The sequence below is a fragment of the Montipora capricornis genome, chromosome 2 (assembly GCF_036669925.1).
Source record: "Montipora capricornis isolate CH-2021 chromosome 2, ASM3666992v2, whole genome shotgun sequence".
Taxonomy (NCBI): domain Eukaryota; kingdom Metazoa; phylum Cnidaria; class Anthozoa; order Scleractinia; family Acroporidae; genus Montipora; species Montipora capricornis.
Window position 1 is genome coordinate 32,362,281 of NC_090884.1, and position 7,500 is coordinate 32,369,780.

Here is a 7,500-nt window from a genome sequence, read left to right on the forward strand (position 1 = left end):
ACAAAAGAAACCACTTAAAATCCGCGATGAAAATAAGCCTCGCGAAAGAGCCTGCTACAAGAGTCTCGATCGTATGAGCAACGGGCCAGTTCGAATCTTTAATATAGGAACGGTAAATTTTGCATTGTTTGTTGGTGTAATTTAGAATTTAATTTCGCGTTTTTGATTTTCGCTCGGTCTATTTTTGGCCTGTTTTAAATTTCGCGATAGTTTTGAATAAGCAATCTATTTTTCGAATGTTAGGTATTAAAAGAAATTCGCCGATCTCGCCTAACAGGGAGATGAGTATGCACTTTCCATGTGGGCTAAACAACAAGTGTGAAATAAACGAAATCGAAGCAATCAGAGCATTAACTTTTCCAACAAAAAAATTGGAGCTTGGTGAATGCGAAAAGCCTGTGCGAGAATTTAGCTCTTGATTTTCATTTGATATTGTCGATTGGAAAACTTGTTTGAGTATATTCAGCCATGCACAGTCACGTTTTTTTACTTTGTTTTACCATTACCTTCGGCCCAATCAGGATAAATATCTATATGAAGCCCGTTCTTAGCCAGTTACCTCGTTTTTCTTTTATGGCGCTGGACATCACATTATCCTACAAATAATAACAAAGTAGGCATTCAACATCCAAATGACTCGGTGGCCCCATCCACACTAATACTGTCTACTAATGCTTTTTTGAAAAGTCACCGTTTTCATCTCGAAGAAAACAGAGCAATATATTTTCATTCACACTATCGTTTTTGCAGCGTTTTTTAACCATTCACTGTAATGCGTTTTCAAAAGTATCCGTTTTCAGTTTATCTGATGATGTAAGTGTTTTCATTTCGATGTGTTTTCACCTATCCACACCAGAAACAATGCATTTTCAAAATGCTCCACTTTTGAAACCGTTTTCGAAAGTCTTTGTTCTCATCAGCGTTTTCGGGCGTTTTAGTGTAGATGATAGGCGAAAACGCATCGAAACTTATGCGGTTTCAAACGAAAACGCATTAAAGTGGATGTGGCCTCATACTATCACTATAGCTAGTCTCAAAGTTGCTCAGTATATATTCATACCATGCTTCAACTAAGTTTCGCTAGTCCATACGTTCGTTGAACCAGGGATACTTACATTCCAAAATGTGCAAATAATAGAGAAGAGCACAAATGCAGCAATTAAACGTCCCATGGCTCAAGGCTATGAAAAAATAAAGAACAGAGAGAGAAAGTAAAGACATGCTGGCTGCATGCAAGCTTTTATGCGGGCAAGCGGTTTCTTTAAGAAGACGATGTTTTAAATTGCCGATTACGAATTTATCTTTTTCAAGACACTGCTTAGGGTATTTTAGGGATTTGAAACTGTGTAACTTGTTAATATTTTATTTGGCCTTCGGTTTAAGGGTTGCGATTTCCGTTTTATACTTGAAGTTCGACTTGCCAAAACGTGCACAGGTCTATAAAACTCACATTAGGTACATAGATCCTGAGACAAAAGTTGTGAAATCGTATTAAGGTAGAGAAATTTAACAACAGACGTGCCTAGCACAGTCCACATAAAACACAGAACAATATTATGTTATGATCGAAAGCAGCGTTTTATTCATTTTCATCTGAAAGCCTTTTTCACTAAAAGGTTAAGAAGGTTAAGCTTGAGAAAGATTGCAGTTTCAAAATCGTACAGAATCTGAAAAAGTAATCAATTATTGCGATCAGAGCAAATGAAATTCATTAACTTCCTTCACTCTTTTTCCAATCTTAACTCGGAAAACGCTTGCAAATTTCATGTCGTTTGAGTGTGAACACGCTGACATTGCAACATCCTATGTGCGCATGCCTTAACACATATTTAAGTGTTTTGGAAAACGAAGCAGCGTGTCAGCGTGGATGATGACAACGAAACGGAAACGATACAGCGGACGCACAACACTTTCATCCGTTTTCGATGTGAAAACCCCATTTGGTTTCGTTGGATAAAGTTGGAAGTTGCTGAGGATTTTAGATCCATATGTTATTGTTCATTTAAAAATTAGGATCTCGTTAAGTTATTTTTGCAATTTTAAAAGACTCTTCAAGACGAGCTTAGAGCCGAAGCTTCAAAGACGGCTGCAGTGCGCATCAAGAGGGGAAGAGTGTATTGTGCGAGGACGCGTCTGTGACAACGCCTTCGTTAGAAGCTCCGAGTACTTCCACTACCAATGTGAAATCGATAAAGAAAACGTTATTTCATCCAGCTGAAATCGAAAATCCTACAAGCTTTCTTCCAGCAAGTTCATTTGATGGATATGAAGCAACCGGGAGTTCTGCTCCCTTGGTGTTGCGTGCATTTCCTGTTTTTTCAGCAAGTCTAACAATCAAGGAGGCAAGGAAACTCAAAAACCCATGTGTTCAGGTCAGTGGACAGTTTCTTTAGCACTACAGTAACGCGTATTTACTATTCTTGTACCCCAGGATGCCATTGTCTGTGTTGCTCACGCCTCATGCGTCAATAAGTTTATGATCCCCTTTTTTCCTCTGAAGGTTGTCTTGAACTATATCCAGCTTGTGAAAAGGAGTTTAAAGTTACTTTGTGTGAGGATCTACAGACCCTGGGGAAGGCCTTGGCAATAGAGCAGATAGCTGATTGGCATGTTTGGACTTTCAGATACTTCAATAAACTTTCCCAGCCGAAGAAAAGATATAATTGTCTCCTTTGTTCTTTTTGTTGCCGTGGCAGTCACAGCCATGAAAGCCGGGAATGTTGTCAGACACCAAAGACCGCAACTCGCTTAGTGTGAAAAACCACGGCCTAAAGGCTACTGCATCTTGAGTCTTGGAAGTTCCCCTGAACATGTAGTGACAGTCGTAAAAATCGCTCGTTTTCTTTCTGTTGATTATCTATGCTACATAAGGACCTCACGACATGTAATAATAGTGTTACGGGCAGTAAGGTGTTACCCGTGACATCGGGTCACCTGAGTAACATGTCTTGCGAATCATGTGAGTTCGTAGTTCGTTCTCGTTCGAGTTGTTGTTGTATGTACAGTGAGTAGTGCGTGTTGTAGAGGTATAATGTTGTCATCCTCCTTACCGCAGATAACTCTTTTGTTTTTTTAAGGCGAAAGAAGTTGAGCTCTAGGCTGGAAAGCCCTTTTACCTGAGAGCCGTGATTGTCTTTCGAAAAGGCGATTGTAAGAGAATGCCTGTATGTAGCTAAAAACTAGAGTTTCAGCTAGTTTTTAACTGCGAAAGAAATAGGGCTCCGACTTGAGGTGGTCTGAGAGCTCGTGATCTTTCTGTTTTGCGATTTAAGAGCGTCAGGGTTTTAGTAATGCTTTGTCGCGTGTAGGAAACAAGTGCGTTCCTAGGATTTGCTAGGATTTGCTAGGTTTAGGTGGTTTCAGGTTTGAGGAGGAATTGAGGCTTTGACTAAAAAGTCCTTAAGTCATTTGTCCTTCCTGTAAGCGACGATAGGAGCATTAGGAAAGATGCTCGTTCCGTTGATCATGGTGTTTCTGATAGGTTCGCTGCAGAGAACGTTGTATGAGGTTGCAAGACCGGTTTCGGAATTCGTTGTGGATTCCTTCGTCAGTTGCGTGCTCTAGGAGTGAGAGCGATTTTTGATCAAGTGTTCCTTTGGGTTGCTTCTTATAAAGCCCTCCGGATGGCGTCCCCTTAATTGATGGACCAATCACCGTGCAGCTATTTTGATCCGCTCAGCGTAGCTTGGTTCGTTGGAGATCAAAGTTATGCAAATTTTGGGATCGAAAGTGAAGAGCTGTCCTGATTGGTGCATTTGGATCCGTTCTGCTTCGCTTGATCAAGGCCAAGGGAATGCAAATTTGTGGATCTTTTCAGCGAAACGCACTATAGCGTTACCTTCTCATACATGGTCACTTCGAGCAGGATTATTCCAGCGGTGATACTCCTTGTGTTTATAATTCTTCAACCGGTCAATTCTTGTTCACACGCACGTGCTCTGGATATTTCTTCATTCTTCGAGTCAACTACCTATCAAGTGATGCCACCCAAAGGGAAACTTTCAAGGAAAAGGGCTACGCGCGAAGGACACAGAACCACCGTTAAACGCATCGCCCATGAAGTTAACGAGCAACTGGATGCCCCGACCGTCGATGTTAACTTGGACGAGTACAAACAAGCGCCAACACTGCATGTGTCGAAGCTTCGCCAGGAAAGGGAATCTCTGCACGCCAAATTGGGAACCCTGAAGGTTTTAGACGAAGAAATCCTGTCAAATGTGGAAGAGGAGGAAATTGAAGACGAAATCCGCGAAGCAGATCTTGCAAATGAATTTAATCAACTCACAATTTCAAGGATTGAAGATTTTCTGGAAGCTTCGAGACCACCGACGGAGAACGTGGACGCGTCAAAACACAAGACACCGGTAAGCCCCTCTGTATCTGCTGTACCTAGTGATGTTAAACCTTCAACTGACTCTGTTGAATCGCCAGTGAAAGGTAATGTATCTACGGAAGTTTTTCCTGGAAAATTTGAGCCCTCAAATCACTCTGCCCAACTTCCAAGTAGTAATCCTACTGCCAGTTCGTCCATACAAGAAACAGGCCCTCGAGTTAACTTACCTAAACTGGACGTGAAAACGTTTGATGGGTAAGTAAGTAGATGGCCCACCTTTTGGGATGCCCTTGAATCCTCTATCCACAAGAATTCTAAATTGGCTCCTATTGACAAGTTCAATTATCTGAACTCACTTCTCATGAAACCAGCTCTTGATGCCATTTCTGGTCTGTTTCTCACCGCATCCAATTACGAAGAAGCAATTGCAATCCTTAAGAAGAGGTTCGGAAACAAACAACAGATTATAAATCGCCACATGGATATAGCCCAGTGATTAAATGAAGACACAAGAAAGCTCAGGGAACTGTATGACACTCAGAGTCTCACGTAAGAAGCCTTAAGTCTCTAGGACTCCCTTCAGGCTACTATGTAAGTTTACTATCATCGATTATTATGAACAAGCTACCTCAGGAGATGCGATTGATTATTAGTAGAGACAGAAAGAATCAAGAATGGCAGCTCGATACCATTATGCGTGTATTAGAGAACGAGGTGGAAGCCAGAGAGCGTGCAGTCCTTCATGATGGGTCTCAGTCGTCAGCTGAAAGTCAGGCATTTCCAAACTTCCAGATGCGTACAACTACATCTGCCTTATTTACGAAAAACCCAGGACCCACTTGTACGTATTGTAAGCAGAGCCATCCCTCTAACTCCTGCAACATGGTAACCAATCCTGCTTCCCGCAAGGATATTTTTCATCAAACAAGGAAGATGTTTTGTTTACCTCAGAAAGGATCATCTCAGCAAAAACTGTCCTTCAAAGCATGAATGTTTCAAGTGTAAGGGTAAACACCATATCAGCATTTGTCCATCCGATGACAACAATGGTACCAATATTTCAAGAAAAACACCCAAGCAAGAACATCCTCACAAGCAATCGGGGAACCATTGTCCCTCAGGCAGTAATGAAGGTGGCCCCAACTCTGGCGTAAATTCCTCAAGAGCCGCACCCACACAAGAACAGATCCAGAACCGTTCGAGGAATTCAAGACATAACCTCACAGCCTTATACATCAGTGCCTCTACTCCAGTCCTTCTTCAAACAGCCACTGCACTTACCTACAAGCCAGGAAACTCAGCAGCTAAAGCAAAAGCCCGACTCATCCTGGATAGTGGAAGTCAACGAACCTATGTGAGTGCAAGGCTAAGAGAGCACCTGAATTTACCAGCTGAAAGCAGTCAAAGGATATCCATTAAGACACTTGGCTCAACGAAGGAGAACAGGCAGTGTGTGGATGTTGTTCGACTCTGTGTTGCCACTGGTCAAGGGGAAGGTGTACAACTATCTGCCTTTGTTGTTTCCATCATTTGCGATCCTCTACAGAGCCAATCTATTGCAGAAGCTACTCACACATATGCTCATTTAAGGGGACTCGAACTTGCGGATTATGGTACTGGTGAAGACAATGTTGAGGTTGATATTCTGGTTGGGTCAGACCAGTATTGGAGACTAGTATCTGGCAGGGTGGTATGGGGGGAGCATGGCCCCACTGCTATTGCAAACGAGTCATGCATGTTGGTGTGAAGCTGACCCTTACAGAACTAAGAGCAAGATTTTGGATTGTACAGGGCAGGAAGTTTGTAAAGAAGCTATTGTACAAGTGTGTAATTTGCCAGAAACTCGAAGAAAAGCCATATCAAGCTCCACCATCCCCACCCCTCCTGGAGTTCAAGGTAAAGGAGTGTCCACCATTTGCCTGCACTGGTGTTGATTTTGCGGGCCCTCTCTATGTCAAAAATCATACTGGTCGCCAGCAGAGAGTATATATCTGTCTTAACACAGGCTGTGTTACCAGGGCTATTCATTTGGACCTTGTACCAAGCCTCGCCACCTCTGCATTCTTGAGAAGCCTCAGACGATTCTCCGCCCGGCATGGTTCGCCACTGTTAATGGTGTCTGACAATGGGAAAACCTTTAAGTCAGCAGCACCAGAAATCAAACGACTGATGAACGACCCAGAAGTGAAACAGTACTTTGCCAAGGCACGGATGAAGTGGTGTTTCAACCTCAAAAAGGCTCCTTGGTGGGGCGGCATTTTTGAAAGGCTAGTAAAGATGTGCGAAGAGGTGCCTTAAGAAGACAATTAGTGGTGCAATCCTCACCTACGAAGAATTTTTGACAGTAGTTGTTGAAGTGGAATCTATTCTGAACTGCCGATCTCTCTCTTATGTGTCAAGCGAAGATCCCAAAGAACCCCTCACCCCGTCACACCTCTTATGTGGCCGACGCCTAATGAGCCTTCCAGATAGCAACACAAGTGACTCTCCAGATTATGCCATCGATGTCCAGCCACGAGATCTAAGTAGAAGAATGCAGCACCTGAGTAATATCCTGAACCACTTCTAGAAAAGATGGAGAAATGAGTACTTGATCGAGCTGCAAAATGCAAAACGCAAAACGACGCCAGCACAGCCATATCCATACACGTTATTCCAAAATGGCCGCTGATTTATGCGGATACAAATTGGCCCTTGATGCCTCGTTCAAGATAAAATATTCTTTTGAATTTTAAGTTTAAGAGCGAGGCATCAAGGGCTAATTTGAATATATCAAAAAATAAAAGATTTAAATGGCGGCCATTTTTGATTAAGGTGTATAGTCACAGTGCATGAAGAAAATCAGCCCAGAGGAAAACGGCGAATGGGAAGATTTTAGATCTATGGCAGTCCAAAATCTTGAATTCAGGATTTTGGCTATCCAAAATCCTGAATTCAAGATTTTGGCAATCGAAAATCCTGAATTCAAGATTTTGGTAGTCCAAAATCCTGAATTCAAGATTTTGCATTGCCAAAATCCTGAATTCAGGATTTTGGAAGTCCAAAATCGTGAATTCGGGATTTTGGCAGACCAAAATCTTGAATTCAGGATTTTGGCAGTCCAAATTCGTTAATTCAGGATTTTGGAAACTTAACTCTAACTCTACGACATAACTCTATGAAAATAA

At 42.2% G+C, this 7,500-nt stretch overlaps 1 long non-coding RNA gene across 1 annotated transcript in view; it reads right to left on the reverse strand.

The window, feature by feature from the left end:
- LOC138037922 (uncharacterized) overlaps window positions 1-7,500 on the reverse strand; it is a 22,268-nt gene that overhangs the window by 5,879 nt on the left and 8,889 nt on the right. The window contains exons 2-3 of the long non-coding RNA XR_011130147.1: window positions 1,116-1,181; window positions 560-596 (exon numbers count right to left, since the gene is read on the reverse strand). This is a non-coding gene — a long non-coding RNA (uncharacterized lncRNA). The remainder of the gene's footprint in view (window positions 1-559; window positions 597-1,115; window positions 1,182-7,500) is intronic.